Below are 17,513 nucleotides of genomic sequence, written 5' to 3'. Positions count from 1 at the left end.
AGGGGAGGGGAGTGGAAGGGTTTAAAAAAAAGCAATCAGCAGAGCAAACAGGTATGATGGCCATGAGGTGAAAGCATCTGTACACACTTGAGGGAGAGAGGAGGCCAGTGTGGCTAGAGGGCGGGAGAAAATTTCTGAGTTTTAAGACAAAACTGGGTAGACAGACAGAGGCCAGACTACACTGCACCTTGTAGAATAGGGTGAGGATTTTAGATTTTAGCCAAAGGAGAGTGGAAAGCCATTGATGGCTTTGAAACAAGGGTTGGCCCAAGCAGATTTGTTTGTTTTTTTTTAAATAGCTCAGGATGAGGTGTTGAGTCTGGAAAGAATAGGAAAGGAATAAACCTGAAGCAAAGACTCAGAAGGCCCTTGTGATGCAAAAAGACTGTGATGGTTAAGATTACAGTGTTGAGATGGAAATGGAGAATGGGTTTGAGAAATATCTTGGAGGTCAAATCAACAACACCAATATTTTGGCCTTCAAGAGACTTAAAGTAGTTATTGATTGACAGTGAGTTTGAGAATCTATTTCCTAACACGTTCTTAGAGTGCAGTTATTTTATGTGGTAAATTAAGTACAGAGCTGCTATACTGGGGATAGAATCAATAACAGCTAAGCAGCTTGGCTAGAGGCCATCTCATCTCTCCTTGAAGATGAGTAGACAGGCCCAAGACAGGCCCAAGGCAGGGGTAATTTAAAGGAAGTCATTCTTTAAATTTACCTGAATGCATAGAACCAATGACATTGAAGCTGATGTCCTCTGCCAAGTATGAGTGGTGAGAATTTTAATTTACATAACAGAGCCTTCAACCCTGACCATTAAAAAACCTAAGTAAAGCACTCACTCATGCAACATGCAATTTCTGTTGCACTTTTGTGTTACTTCTTGTGCCTTCAACAAAATAAGCAAGACAAGTTTTCTGACTCTTCTAAGTGAAGTGAGTTGCTACAAAGGATGATGAGATTGAAGCAGAGATGAGTTTGCCAACAATGACTTTGATTTTGGAGGGGTTAATCCTCCCTTCTTTCCTGCAACAACTGGATAACAAGGCTAGCTGTCAGTTAAGAGTATACCTCATTTGGAATGCTGAAATTTTGTCATCACAAACTGCCATTTTCCATCACATGAAAACTGCTTATCCTTACAGCCTGCAGTAGTCTCTAGGGCATCCATTCGGATCTTATGACAGTGGTTTAAAAGTGGGCTGATGGAGTCCAGTCCCATCTTAGCACTGGGAAGATAGCCATTCTCAGTGTATCACAGAGCAGGATATTCATAACAATCATCAGCCATCCTCATGGAGCTCCTAGAACTCAGAACACACCTGGGCCCTGTGCACAGAAACAGAGGTCACAGCATTGCCAGTACCTACAACCCCGCCTGGGCCACACGTGAGAGCAATTATGCACATTATGTGTAAGGCACTCTTATAAGAGTTTCACCTAGCTTCAAAACCAACTTACTTTACAAGTGAGAAAAGCAAGACACACAGCTAGCATGTGTCCAAGGGCACAGAGCCAGGACATCATGGAGCCAGGACTGAGTTAGGCCATCTTCTCTGGCATCTGTGCTCTCAAATGCTCTCATCAGCCCATTGGGCTTGCAGGTGCAAGAAATGGTCAATCAATTTAGAAGGAGCTATGTAGCAGCATTTCCTATTCATCTTTTTCTCTCTCTTATTGCCACAACTTGCCAAGGAAAATGGGGCCTGGGACATGACACACTCTTTTTTGTGAATTCTTTTCTGCCATTAAATCTGCTGAAATTTAATATGAAAGCACATTGGTAGGAAGCTTAATGATATTTCTCATCTATTTCAAAATTTATTTTATTTAAACACCACAGCAAACAACTCAGACACTGTCATAGGGAACCATTTCTCTTGTTGGTGTATTAAACTCCTGTAGATTTTATGCCAGACTGTAAAGAAAGAGAGGTAGACCCCTGTGCTCTAGGGGTTTGCATTCAGAGAGGAACCTGCACTCTCTGTGTGCCTCCCGTAGCTGCTTCCAGAAAGGTCTGCTCGTGCTTCAAGGCCGGTTGCTGGTTCTCCTTGACCTGCCTTCCTATTGCTCAGGGAAAAGGAGATTGTCAGGCAAGAACTGCCTCGGTTTCCTTTCTCCAGTGCATGAATCTTTCTGTACTTCCTGGCCTTCCAGTCTTAGGGCTGGGCTCTGGAAGTGGGCATCTACATGGTGAGCTGAGGAAGGGGGACCTGCTGGCGCAAGAACAAACAGATAAATAAGGTGGGAAGAAAATCTACAAGCATATAACAAAATAGTGTGCTATAAAGGTGGCATTTCAAATTAATAGGAGAAATAGATATATTAACTAAATGTTGCTAGGTCTACTGGCTAACAATTTGTTATATGTGAGTAAGTAAAAATAATATACATACATACAGCTAGACGACCATTGTACCAATCCAGGTTCTTGGTTGTTAAAAATGGAAACTGACTCTATAGTTTAAGCTGAAAAGAAATTTATTGGAAGGTTTTTAGGTAGATGACACAGTTACTGAGAACCCCGTGAAACTGTCTTGGGAAACATCTAGGGCCACCTATTATGGTTAAGCAGGTTATGCCCTGCCCAAAGGCATTTGTTTGAGAGGATAATTAGAGGCTGAAATCCAGCCCACCTTCTGCTCACCAAGCCACCATCCTGCTGTGTGTAACATCAACCCAGAGAAAAAGATGCCTAGTCTTCACACAAAAGCTCCATCTATTTGACAAGCTGTGCCTCCAGGGCCTGCGTCTACTTGGAGGTATGCCTCTCTCTAATTTGTGCAAGGGCACTGTCTAGGCTAGTCACAGCCTGCTCACAGAACTAACCTGACTGCCTGTGGCTTCTGACCCTTAATACTGAATGCCACAGCTGACTAGCCCTGGACCCAAGATAGAGTCACAATCCCTGAAGTGAACTTGAAGCTGTTCCTGTTTTTTACTTTACTAACCCCAGGATCCTGGCTGGAAGATGCCAGCTGGCCAAGCCACAGCCTGGTACCCCCGGCTTACTGTCTGGGAAATGGGAAAGGAGGTGTCTGGCTTTTTGACTTCCCCAAACACACAGTAGCACATTCCATATTATAGAAAGCTAAAATCTAATAGCAGTCAGTTAAACATCATATGTTGGAAAAAAAAGAGAAAGATTTGTCAGATCTTAGGATGATGAAGACTTTAGAAACATGAAATAGAAGGAGAAACTGCAAAGACAAAAACTGGCACATGCAGCCTGGAATTTAAAATTTTATGTAAAAAGGCCCTAAATTATAAGGTAAATGGGAGCAAGGGGAATTATGCATAAGACAAATAAAGGTCTAATAAGCTTATCATATAAAAATTTCTCAAAATCAATATGAAAAACATCCTGTTAAAAAAGTGGCAGAAGGGCATAAGTGGACAACTGCCAGGAGAAATAAAGAAGGAACCTAAGAAATATTTTGCCTTTCTAGTTGTCTGTCCCATCTTGTGCATGAGAACTTGCTGGGGCTGCAGAACCAGGCCTGCGGGTTGCTGTCTGTGAGCTCAGCCTGCCATGCAAGATGAGGAGAGAATGGAAAAAATGGGCAAATTTGGAATTCAAGTCCCAGAGAAATGACAGTGAGCAAGAATGAGATTCATGGGGAAAATCTTGCCAAGGAGAATGGTCAAGACAAAGTCAAAGGTTCAAGAGGCTCTCTGTTCACATTATCTCATTTAACCCTCAAACAATTACAATGGAGATAGTTGTACAATTCCTGTTTTATAGCATTCAGAAAGCTGAAAGGGCTTACCCAGGGTCTATCAAGAACATGGACAATTCAGAATTTGAGCCTACTGATGTTCATAGTTTATCGCTATTTTAGTTGCCAAAAATGTTTATGATATTTACACTGCCGTAGGACAAATAGAACTGTGACATGACTCATAGTCGCCGCAGCTAATCAGGTACTACCATGACTTGACTTGGTAGCACCTGATCAGCTGCGACGACTATGAGTCTTGGGTGGGGGCCCTAAGAGCCCTAAGGGATGTGGGGGGCGGGAGCGGAGGAGGGGGAGTGTTATGATTTACTGCACCTTGTTACATCCCCTACTACTGTCCTGCCAACCTCACACTTGGCTCAACCCTTTTTTCTAAGGAACAACAGTATAGACAAAAAAACTCCTCCCTGGGCAGAAGTGCTTCCATAGATATGCTAAGCGAAGCCTTTGAGTCTCCCCTCCTTCCAGCTCTTCCCCTCCGGCCACCCGCCCATCTTCTTCTCTTTGCAGCTGCAGAACCACCACTACATCCCCGCTCATTGTGAGCAACCAAACTAGGCAAATAGGAAGACGGATGGTTAGGCAGGGAAATTTGGGCCACCGTGATGGGAAAGGTGCAGAGGAAAACATTATGGCCTGAGTCCCTTTGAAACATGCTGACAGTTGACGGATGAGCATCCATAAAATGACAAAGGCCTCCCTGTGTAAAGCCCTTGCCACCAGCACTTCTCCCTGGGAAACTAACTGCCCTCAACTGTCAGTGAAAATATTATTTTTTTTCCTGGTAATTATTCTCGTCCCTGTTTCTCTCACCAGAGAATGGCCTGCACTTGGCATGTGTGGGTTTTCTCCAGCCTGGCGACTGCCACAACTCTGGCCCACCCATTTTTCAATAAGAAGTGACGAGTTAGCCTGTTGATTAGACGATTATAACTGGGATAGTAAACTGGAATGTGTAACGGCATGACCTATTTGTGGTTACCGGGGACATATATTAGGAGAATCCTAACATTTTTTAAAGTAGTGTTAGTGATCCCCGAGGAGGCATGAAAAGATCTGCACATATTTACAAAGCTTCGAGCATGAGGTTGTACACATCTTCAAAGGGGCCCTGCTGATGTGACCGTACAGTTTCTTACTCTGTTTATTTTGTCTGTCCCGTTGCTTTCTGCAACAGAGAATATTAAAAGGGGAGGAGAGGAAAGAGGACAAGGGAACTTGAGGGGCTTGGACGTTGGACAAACTGCGGCAGCTCTAGAGTGGAGAGAGGGATCTTTGTTTCTGCAGGATTCTGCGATCTTGGGAATCCACCCAGAAATCCTCAGGAGGCATTTTCTCCTCTCGGATGATAACTTTAGATTCAGGGCCTCCCTTTGTCTTTTTCCCCTAGAGCACTGCTGTCTGACAGGAATTTTCTGTGATGATAAAAATGTTCCATGTATGTGCAGTCCAATAGGTGGTCTCATGGGGCTATTGAGTGCCTGAAATGTGGCGAGGGTGACCGAGGAACTGGAGTTTACATTGTATCTGACTTTAATCGGGTTTGAGAAAGCCCCTGTGACCCGCAGCACTGGGTGTGCAGCTCTAGCACAGCTGTCAGGTCCGACTTGGTGCCACATACTAAACATTTAACTGCTGGGGGCGTAAACTTCAGCAAAGGAACTAGAAATCAGACATTCATCTCAAGCACAGAGACTTTCAAGATTCAGGCCACTTAGCACAAGTTGAGCGGCGCTGGAGCCCTTCCAGGAATTCCCTGTATTCCCCCCTCTTCCTGTTCCGGAGCCTTTCCTTTAGAGACCAACGGGGACGTTCTACTTATGCCCCCAGCTTGGGATGGACTCTCCTTCGTGCCTTTCTCTTTGAAAAAGGGAGTGGATCTTTTGATTTTTCGACCTCAAGCCCATTTCCATTGGCTTCAAGTGAGAATTTCCTCCGTGTCAGCCACCTGACCCACCAACTTGGTCAGTGTCTCCCGGTCCGAGGCTCACGAAATGCCAGCCCAGCTGTTCCCAGCTTCGCGGCTCAGCCTGCATCTTGATCCATGACACCTGCCGGGTTCCAGTCGCCCCGGCTCTGATCATCTACCTATTTCTCCTGGTCCTGCCTGTCCTGGGCTCTTCTGGTTTTGAACTTCTTCTGCATCCTCTTTTCCTCCCCCTACCCGCTTCACCTTGGCTCGTGACACCCTCTGGAGTCCCAGAGTTATACACTTCGTGATACGTCTTTGCTGCGGTGCTTGAGATTTGCATACACATCCGCTTTGTGAAGAAAACTTCCTTATCACTTTCCTAGCTCCATTTTCTCCACTATCACTAAGCTAACATGACAAGGTATACAGCAGCATTCCATAGCTTGTACAGCATCATGTGATGTGAGTTACCGTCATTAGTGTTTCCGCAGCACCCTTAGAGGACCAACTTTGCTGTGACCGTGGAAGAGCAGTGGAGTGGCTGTCCGCCCTCCCTGGAAATGGCCTTGCCTGCCCAGCATGGAGCGTCCTCAGCCCCCATTATCTGTACATAACTCTGTTCCCATCCCTGACTTGTCCTGATTCAACTACCCACAGCCTCTCATCATACTTTGGACCTCTTTCCTCGTTTTCCTCATCTATTTAAAAAAATGGAGATAATAACACCCATCTTACATTCCTTGCAGAGCTGGCATAAAGATCAAATACCATAAGGTATAAAAGTACTTAGAAAGAATAAACCATGGCAACAACATAAGACATTTCTCTCTTTCGGCAACAAGTTCCTATACTACACATGTGATTTATTCGTGTGTATATGTGAGTGTGTTCTTTTCAGGTCCATTCAGTGGTTCCTTTTGACCTCCCACTTAACTTTTGACCTCACATCTCATTTCATAAAGTACATTTCCAGTCATTTTATCTCTGCAAAAAGAATATTTTACCACGAATTGGAGATAAAAAGAAATTTGCAGCACAAGGTCTATAGGGGAAAACATCTAAATGAGTCCATTAACGATAACTAAAAAGTCAGTCCATCACAAATGGAAAAGGCGAGTAAACAGTCACATTTAATGAAATCTAGTTAAGGAAATAAATCACTCTCTGTTTCTCTTTTCCCCAATGCCAATGTTTCATGACTAGGTTTTTGAAACCAAGTGTTTGGAGATAAAGTTAATTCTAAATGTCGTTTTTCAGCTATTTAAATAGCAAGTCTTTTCTCACGTGTTTGCTTAAATGCACCCACAGAACTGCATGAAGTCCAAACACTGAGAGCTTCATATACTAAGGCTATGTAGTATCAGTGCAAATGAGAAGCTACGTGAGCAGAAACATCATGCTCATGCCCAATTCTTTTCTCTTCCAAATGGAATTTTTAGAGATAAAATCCTTGAAATTAATGATTCAAAAAACCTAACTCTTTATATCATAGTGAAAACCAAGGCTGACAATTAGCTTCTTATACTACCCATTATATAGTAGTGATTCCTACTTAGGCCATCAGAAAGTCATTTTTTAAAAAATATTTGACAAATATTCCACATTTTTATTAAACATTTACAGAATGCTTATTCTACACCAGTTGATATTTTAGGCACTAGGAATACATCTGCAAGCAAAAGGAAATAGATTAAAAATTAGAGGTAACACAGGGTAATAAATTTTTAGTGAAATAAAATTAAATGTATGTTTTGACTTATCTTAGTATTACCTTAAATCTAGTTAATATAGGTAATAACAATAATAATAATAATTTCTCTGTTCCCTAACTTATAAAAGTAATAGTTATCTTTCATAAACCAGTTTTCTAGCTCAACATGCCAACAGGAAGAAAGGATTATTTTTCTTTCTGAATTCATTTTATCCTGCAAAGTACACATAGTAATGCTATATTAACAAGAGTTTTGTTAAAGAACACTCCACCGTTTTTCAGTCCTTCCTTACACATTGCAACATGTAGTGTTAGTAGCTGGATGTGAAAAAATTAATAGGCAAAATTTTGTTTTTGTATTTAGCTTCTCCTTCCAAGAAAACTGATGGTGTTTCTGTATTTAGCTTCTCCTTCCAAGAAAACTGATGGTGTAAATAAAGTTGGAGACCATGGGTGTGCATGGCACAAATTAATATCCAGGTGAAGTTTTCTTCAGCAGTCTTGACAGCACAGGTATGAGGTGGAAAGAGCAAGGGGTTAAAAGACAAGAGTAGTGGGTCCTACTTCACGCCTTGATGCAAATTCACCCAAACATAGATGAGTGCATTAAGTTCCCTAAATTTAAGCTTCTGCATCTTCAAAATGAGAGTTGGATCAGTTGACCGAAAAGATCACTTTTAGATATAAAATTACCTAATTCTCTACTGCTAATAAAAATAATATAAAACATAGATCAGTATATAGTTCTGGATATTAAGAAAAAAACATGGTAAACAAATATACCATTAAATATGACTCTGAAGAATTACAAAGCAAAAGGCAAGTTTTTAACTATAAATACATTAGAATTACAAGAACTATGAGTTATATTTAATCCCCAGTAGCAGGTGGAAGGGAAAAACAGTGTGAATATAATAGAAAAGTAACCAAATGACAGCCTGTGCATTCCTACCTGCAGGCCAGTTTCTTCTCTCCTCTCCTGACAGGGGCCCAGATTGTGGTAACGTTTTCGAGTCATTGCTGTACCTGCTGCTCGGTGCCCCAAGGCCAAATGCCTTTGAGAACAGTGTCTGCATCAGTAGCAACCGCAACTCACTGGGCCCAGTCACCCTCAGCAAATGATTATTCCCAGGTCCACCAACTCCAACTTCACCACTTTGGTAAGGGCCAGTGACATCCTAGTGGAGGTCAAAGACTTTCACTTCGTGACTTGCTTCTCCCATTTCCATACAGTTCCCCCTCTCAATTAATTCATTCCTTCATTCAACAATTTTTTTCACTAATTGTATAATACATGGCAAACACTGAGCTGGAAACCAGGGACAGAGGTGTTCATGGAAGACCTAGTGATCAGGAAGATAGGCATAGAGCATATAATCACAAGTGTTTGATAAACACCTGCTTCTCTCTAAGACTCTGTAAGAAGGTATGGGAATTTCTCCCCTGGAAAAGTTTGGAAGCCAGTTGAGTGACACCATCCCATTGGATGGTGGAATGATGAGTCTCTTCTCAGGGACAATCAACAAGTATCTCAAGATTACACACAGACATGTCAACTCTGTCCACCTTCTAAAAAATGTTTTTCTGCCAATCTGCAAACTGTTTTTGTCACCTCTGTTCAAGAGTCTTAACATTACAGAATTCTAGGGCCAGACTGTTGGTCCCAAAGCTGTCTTTACCATGCCAAGCTCCTCCCAGACCTGGGCTCCTGAGGTGGGTGCACCATGGAGTGGTGAGAACCTGGACTGCCGGGTTCAAACTGCTCTCTGACTGTGTAATCTTTGGTAAGTTATTTAACCTCTTTGAGCCTCAGTTTCTTTATCTGTACAACAGAGGACTTGTAAGATTATGACAAAGATTAATTGAGATATCTATACTTTGCAGATACCTTGCTCATAACAGATCCTCAAAAATGTTAGTTCTTTTTATTCCTCTTCTCCCCAAAGCCCTGTTTCAATACGTGTGCATATCTGATAAGGATTGAAAAGAAATGAAAACAGCTTAAACAGCTGTAACTCCAGGGGCAGGGGGAATCCCTGAGTAAAGTAATTTTTGAAACTAAAATCAGTCAAAGGGAGAAATAAAGTGGGAGAAACCTGTTTGTTTCTTAACAAGCAGTCCGCGGCTGCTCCGCCGTGTCTCTGTGACTGGGCTGCAGAAGAGGCCCCACCTAACCTCTCAGGTCCAGATGAACCCTTGCTGGCCCTTGTAATTACCTATTCATATGGAAATGAACTACTTCTCTCCACCCCTTGGAAACACCTATTGATACGGAGATGCACTAGGGTCAGGAGAGAGTCTCTGGAAATATTGCAGTTTTACGCACAACAGTGAATCACGGTGATAGAGTTGTAGGGGTTTGTTAATGATGTCTCAGTTCCTGCTGTTAGGCTTTGTTCATCAAATGTGTATTATATATATAAACTTTTCCTTTTACACAGGTAGCACTTATTTATGGTACAAAATCAGGTAAGTAAAAAGAAGAGGAAATTATCACCCATAATATCACAAGTTAGAGGTATCTATTGATAAAATAAATTTATTAAATGCTAGGCTAAAATGATGGTAAACTTGTCAAAAAACATCACATATTTAGCAAAATGGGACAGACACTGATGAAGAGCTGACTTAAAAGGAGGTAAGAAGGGACTGACATGCTCAGATAGGATTTTGGCTTTCCTGTCATGAAGTCTGCCTCTATCCATGTAGCTGGTCGAAACTGAGGGAGCCCAAGTCTAAGAAATTATCAGAACCAAGGAATTCCAGTCATTCAGTGCTAGTGATGGGGCACTGTGAGCCTTGGTGGACCTGGCCTCTGGCCTTCCTTCCTGGGAAAATGGGGATCATCATGGAAGACTGTCCCTCCCAGCACTAATTTACCCTGTAAAATACTTAATCAGGCTCATCTTTGAGGCAAGCCTGTGATGGACCATAGGTCATAAGTCATTCTCTCCCTCCTCTCCCCCTACATTTCTGCTTCATCACTTGCTGATATTCCTGCTATTTTATAAGACGGAGATTTTGATGCCACACATGACCTGTCTTGTTCATGTTGCCTCCTGGCCATCTCATGTTTTACCAGCCTTATTTTTCCTTATAGTTGCCACTGTCTTAAATATTAAGATATTTCACTTTTTTCTTTTTTTGTCTCTCTCCCCTTTCTAGAGTGAGAACTCCACGCATGTAGGGACTTTCATTTGATCCATTCCTTGGTGTATCTCTACCATCTGGCACACACTGGATGCTTAAGAAATATTAATTGAATGAAAATGGGGAAAAAAACCCAAAGCATATAACCTGCCAATAAGTAAGTATAAAATACATCTCAGATCATTCAGTTTTCATGATGGGAAAAGTTGAGGAGAGGCCACTGGGTATACCATGGAGCATGGTGGGGATGAAAAAAGGAAGACCCACATTGTCTAGTGCTGTGGGGTACACATCACCACTCCAGGGGTCCTTCTGTGTTACTATGGGTTCATCCCCATGGAGGCCGCTGTGAATAAAATTCTTCACTGACACTATAGAATTAAAAATATGAGTAAGGCCAGTCTGCCACAACAAAATACTACAAGTAGGTGGCTTAAACAACACAAATTTATTATCTACCCGTTATGGAGACTTAAAGTCCAAGATTGAGGTGTTGGCAGGTATGATTTCCTCTGAGACCTCCCGCCTAGGCTTGCAGATGGCAACACTTGTTGCCAAGTCACGTGGCATTTTCTCAATGCACGTGTATCCCTAGTATCTCCTGTATGTCTTAATCTCCTCTTCTTATAAGAACACCAGCTGGATTGGATTGGGGCCCATCCTAACAGCCTCATTTATCTTAATCAACTCTTTAGAGGCCCTCTCTCTAAATGCAGTCACATTTTCAGATCGGGGAGTTAGGGCTTCAACATAAGAATTTTGGAGGCTCTCAACTCAGCCCATAACAGTTTTGGTGGTCTGTCAGTTTTGGTGGCAGAAACACCCTGCCTCACATGCATAAAAAGCTATTCCAACGAGCTTTTTAACTGCAAAGAGTTGTGCGTGCAAAGCCTCCTGGGAGGATTTTGCAGAGGAATATCATTGGGTGGTCACCGAATTATGGTAATACGTGATCTTAATAAATGAGATGTATCCCAAGGGCTATAAATTTCTCTAAATCCCTTACAAACTGGATTCAAAACATGATGATAAAGGTGCAATGGAACCCAAAATGTTATAAAATATTGGTTATCGAAGGAATATAAGGTTATTAGGTAAAACTACCTAGATTGTCCTAAAGCTTTTTGAGACACAGATATATAAAAAGATTTTACATGAAGATAATTGGAAGTATTTCTACTAAATCTAATCTCATTTCTTCAAAAATAGAAAGTAGAAATAAGGTCAAAGTATTTAATACAAACAAACAGCATGGAGTAAAACACCTAGAGACACATAAATGGCATTGGCTCTGCAAGCAATGATGGGAAGTAGAAAAAAGGACATGCATGGGCTAGAAGGAAATTAAATGTCATTTATTCAATGATTTTTACTTTGTATATGGGGAAATTAATTCTTGAGAAGGCCAACTGTCTTCTCCATGTGACAGAATGTAAGTCACGTCCAGTTTACCCACTCCTCCCCATTCAGTGCTATAGCTCCATCTCTGTACTCACTCTGGTGTGAAGTCCAAGGTGAATGGCTTGTCTGCCCAGAGGCCTTGCTAACCTCATTAGAATGAGAGTTACAGCATATCAAAAGAATGAGTGCCACCAGCAAAACTGAAGTAGGAAATAGAGAGCCTGATAGAGAGCAGAATCCAGATCCAAAAGGCAGGGGAACGCTGTTTACCACCTCTGTGACCTTAGGCAAGAAACTTCACTTCATTAAACCTAATTGTGCCACATGCGCACACCAGAATAACTGATAGTTCTGACCCTGTGGGCTTTACTGGGCTGTTGATGGACAAAAAAGATAAAGGACCTGCAAACTCTTTGTAAATGTTAAAGTGGTATCCAAACACTATATGTGATTATCATGGTTATATGCCAAGAATGAGCGTGCCAGTGAGATCTAGTTTTTAGGCAGAGAGCTGATTTGGAAATGTAATCTGAGCTAGGTATACTAAGAATGAAAATGTCAGTTTTATTTACTTCCCTTTAAAAAAAAAAATAGTGCCAACCACATGAACCAACCCAGAGTTCAAGTTTAAAGAACACTATCTCCATTTTAATTAAAGTACATCAACTATGGCCTATAACGACAGCTACCACCAAGAGGAGATGGTATTGAGACCAGCAATTTCCTGGCACCATTCCATAGGAACTAGTCTGTTTAATAGAGGGTTGGTAGAAGCTTCAGAACTGAGCACTCCTGTTAGAAGAGAACTCCCTGCTGGCAGGTCTCTGAAAATCTAATTAGCAACAGCCATTAGGAATTAGGTATTGAACATCACTTCTATATAAAACCTAAATGCTCCTGTCCTTGCTAGTCTTTGCATACAAAATAAACTCATACTTATTTTCTCCTGAAGCCCCTATTTGCCTAATATCCAGAAAATATCTCCCCTCAAAATACTACCCTGCTATTTCTGAGTTCCCCAGAAGGCTATGTTGGGGAGCTGGTCCTTTGCAAGCTGTTCCTGCCTGCCGCACCATCGGTGGCTGCCTCTGCTATTGATGAGCAGCATCAGCCCACACTCTCTTGGTTTACTGTTCTCCTCTGGTGATTGCCACTGATATACCAGGGCATAATCTTCTGCCTGGCCCTGGTCTTCCCCCAGGCAGAGACTCCACCTCACATCAAGGACTGAGCGTGCTTCAGACTTCTCTCCTCAGAGTCCAGTCCCCTCTGGGCTCTTATTTTCTTAATCCTAGAGAGAAGAGAAAGGCTTTCCTGCAGACTTCCCCTCCAGAAGCCCAAACATCTTATTACTGTCTTGCCCCAGAGCTCGGCAATTCACAACACAATTTGACCATTTGCAGATACATTCTTTTCAGGAAGAAACCTCTACTCACAGGCTAGAGACTGGCCTGAGAATCACACAATTAAAATAGAACAACATTCCAAAGGCCTCACTCCTGAGGTTTTAATATGTTGATATTTGCAAAATGTGGAGCCTGGCCCAGTTTGCACTGTTTTAGGTTCAATCCATATTTTTTTGCAGTATTTCTTCTGTCATTAAGTAAAGAAGTTGGGCCTACCCAGTGTCCCTGCTGGCTGTGTCTTGGTTTCCAGGGTCTTGTAAACAAATATTCTGAGGAGGAAGTTGCTTGGCTCATATAACTAGGAAGTCCTTAGATGAAGCTCCCTAAGGATGCCACACACACACCCACTGTCACATCTGGATTCCTTTCTTCTCTATTTATACATTACACTACTCTCTTACTCTGTAAAGAATTCTTCCATGTAGTAGGCGGAAGATTGAGGGTTTCATGGGTGCAGACAACTCTAAAGGCAGTTGTCTCCATTTTAGCACCCGAAGGGGAGAGCTGAAAGGACTCTGATCCACCACTGGTCACATGAGCATCTGAGGCCAATTACTACAGTTGAGTAGATATAGGCTTATATATCCAAATGGAGTGATAGGTCAGGCCAAAGGGAAGTAAAGGCTATTCCAAGAAGGAATAAATAGCACAATGGATAAACAGAAGTAAGGGATTAGGGCTGTCTACTACAAATTTAGGGACCTGAATGTGAACTTTCAACCTCTTCAAAAGGGGTCTAGTAAAACCTTCAATTTACACTACTAAGCAGAATTCGTTATGCCTTCATCTGATAAACTGGAAGCAGGCGTCTTCACTGAGTTGAAGACCCACTTTGGTGGATGTTTGTCTCCCACCATAAGTCTCTCAAGTCCCGCAAGAGTGATGTCAATTAAAACAAAGAGAGGATCTCTCCAAGTCCAGTGTCAGTCTCCTTTCTAGCAGGCAGAAGGTGCTTGAAACTCTCTAAACTGGGGATCTTCTAGTTTTGAAATTATCAGTCCCACTGGAAACCCTGTGATATATGTAGCATTACTTCATGATTAAAGCATGGATTTTAAAATCAGACAAGTCTGGATTTGAATCCCCTCTCTACCACCTACTATATACAGGACTGAGCAAATTTGTAGTCTCTGTCTCCTTGCAAATGAAGATATTATTTATTCCCACTGGGTCGTTGTGAGGATTAAATCCAATAATGCTCTACAAGCAGTAACTATTATGAATAGTACCAGCATAATTCAAATTTTACTTTCATTCAAACTGATTCTATATACTGTTATCAGGAAGTGAAAGCTCTTTCCAACTAAGTGGTCATATGGAACATCTATTCTAATCATTTAACTGGCTTATAGAAAGTAAACTGAGAGTGACATCAATTTTTAGATACATCCCATCATTTATGAAGACAGGGCATTCACAGAAGGATTTTAGAATGTATATAATAAGGAGCAACAGAAGGAAAAAGGGGAGTAAGAGTGAAGAGTGACTAGATGCCCAAGTCAGTGAAGTCTGTGCTGTGGAATCCGCATTCTCAAGGCAGAGGCTTCTCATGCTAATTCCTAACTTAGAAGCTCAGACTAAAGGTCTCACAGGATGTGAACATCTCGGTTTCACAGTCTAGGAGATCTGGGACTCAGATAACACTCAACACCCTGCTAACCCTAAAGATATGCACAGATCCGGTCATAAGTAGAAAGCCTACCATAGGAGGACCTTCCTAACTAAAACAAAGCCACGGAAAATGCAAGACTCTTAAGAAAGCTCAATGTCCCAGAGAAGGGGCAATCTGAATTCAGCATAGCAAGGAATAGCTAGCTCCAAGGATCCCGGTCCTAGAAGAGTTTCAGGTTTCAAAGAATTTTAGTTTGGAGAACTGAGTGGTAGTGCATTAGGAACATTGAGAGGATGTATTAAAATCCAGAAGTTAGGAAACAGTCTGAAGAATCATCAGATAACATCGTCGAGGTCCAGGAGATTCTGTCCATGGAAAAATAAGGTTTCATACTGAAATATGCACAGGGTATTCAAGAGAAAAGCAGATGGGGAGAGGAGAGAGAATGAGAAGGAAAGGAGGAAGGGAAGGAGAGAAAGAAAGAAGAGAATGAGCAGATGAGAAATGAGAACCTACTATACTGGAAATGGGAAGTACGAAAACACAGCCCCCTTCCATGCCACACATACACATATCCATCACTGCTAGAGGCAGGCTTACCATGAACCTTTGAGAGTTTAAATTTTAGGCCCTCTCACTTGTTCAAGTATCCTTCCAAGACACAATAGAGAGACCCAGGCTAACTTGTTCTCATGTGGTATGTTTTGTTAAATTTGCAAACCTAGCATTTTAAACCACAATCAGTCAAGACCACTGGCTCTCTCCATTCCATCTTCCTCTCCACTCAGGTGGCACTGGACGAACCACAGACATTTTGGGATCAGACTAAGGGGAAATTAAGTTAGGAATAACTTTGGGTTGAATACAGTGGGAATATTTAGAAAGTTCACTGTCACAGGGCCATAGTTCATATTGTCACATGGATATGTCCCTTGATGCCAGCACCAGAAATATGTGGCTGGGGGAGAAAAAGAATGTTTCATATAGACAGAGCTAGAAGCTATCTTTGGAGAAATTCTTCAAAATATTACAGCTCATATACAAAAGAAATGATATAGTTTTCACAAGTTTGATAATTCCAAAGTTTGGCATACATTTCTAATAACAAGTTATGAACCTGCAGAAATGCTCCTGGACTGCCAATGAAAGAAAAGGCCTTTGACTAGCCTAGAGGAGAAACTAAATTATTTTTCTGTCTTTTGTAGACATTGATATTACTAGGGTTGCCAGATTTAAAAAAGGTGCTGGTTAAATCTGAATTTCAGATCAACAAATAATTTTTAGTATGACTATTCCCAGTATTGCATGGAATTCAAATTTAACTAAACATGATAAACCTGGCAACCCTATCAATTAAAAAATCATCAGTATATGAGGAGGTCACCAAAGAGTTTACAGCTGAAAAATGCAGGAAAGAAAGCCTTATAGCTGTGCACCAGGCAATTAGTTGAGAAAATCCTTTTTTATGGTTTTATGATATTTATAGTATTTGTCAGCTTTGTCCCATGATACATTTATACATAAATTTATAATTTTTTTCTTCTAAGGCAGCCCACAGACCTGGATCTGTCCCTTTCCCTACTTTTTTCTCCACAAGATACAAAAATCTTTCAGGATTCCCAGGAATGGAATGGAAGGACAGCCAACAGGAATAATGGTGACGCTGGCCAAATACATTAAAGGGAGTAAGAAGGTGTTTTACAGCTGTGCCAGGGAAAAGAAATATCTGAGCATATGTAGAGCCATTAACAAATAAGGGAAGGAGTAAAATTAATAATGACTTTAAAACAGCTGAGATAATGAACTCCTTTTTCAACTCTGTCTTTGGCAAGATAAATAAGGAAATGGAATTTGCAGAATTAGGAAGTAATGAAGACCTTGCACAAATAGCTATTAATGCAAGGTAGGTAAAAAATGCTTAAAAATCTGAATAAATCAGGGTGACCTGGAAATATGCATCCTGGAGTCCAGAGGTGAGCACATAATGAAGTTACTAAACTGCAGACCATTGTTTTCAAAAATTGGTTGACCTAAGAGAGGAAATTGAGAGCAGAGAGAGGGAAATGGGAAGCAGCAAATATAAATGGATTCAAGGAGGGAATTTGAGAAGTAAAAAAAAAAATCTTAACCACTATAATGTATATTTGAATTATATACTAACCAAAGGAAATAAACACTTATTAAGGAAATCCAACAAAAATATTAAACCTCAGAAGATCACAATATCAAAGAAGAGTCAATAATGTGTATGTATAACAAGAAGCCTGCCAGAAATAAAATAGAAATGTGTAGTAGTATATATCATGAACATTTTGTACCCCAAATTATTTCTGCTTGGCTGAATAAAGAATATATTTATTTAATAAAAATGAACTGAAGAGTCATAAATAGCAACAGTAAATGAAATGCTGGACAAAAAATAGTGGGATGCCATGGGAATGCATTGAACAGGAGGTATTCTAACTGCCAGCAGATTCTTAAACTTCCTTTTGGAGATTTATGAAGGACTGATAAACAGTTTCTCACTACAAAGACACTTCAACATAGAGCTCATGAAATCACAAGGTAGAAGAACTA

The sequence above is a fragment of the Manis pentadactyla genome, chromosome 5, assembly GCF_030020395.1.
Source record: "Manis pentadactyla isolate mManPen7 chromosome 5, mManPen7.hap1, whole genome shotgun sequence".
Classification (NCBI taxonomy): Eukaryota; Metazoa; Chordata; class Mammalia; order Pholidota; family Manidae; genus Manis; species Manis pentadactyla.
Note: the sequence above shows the minus strand (reverse complement) of the source record.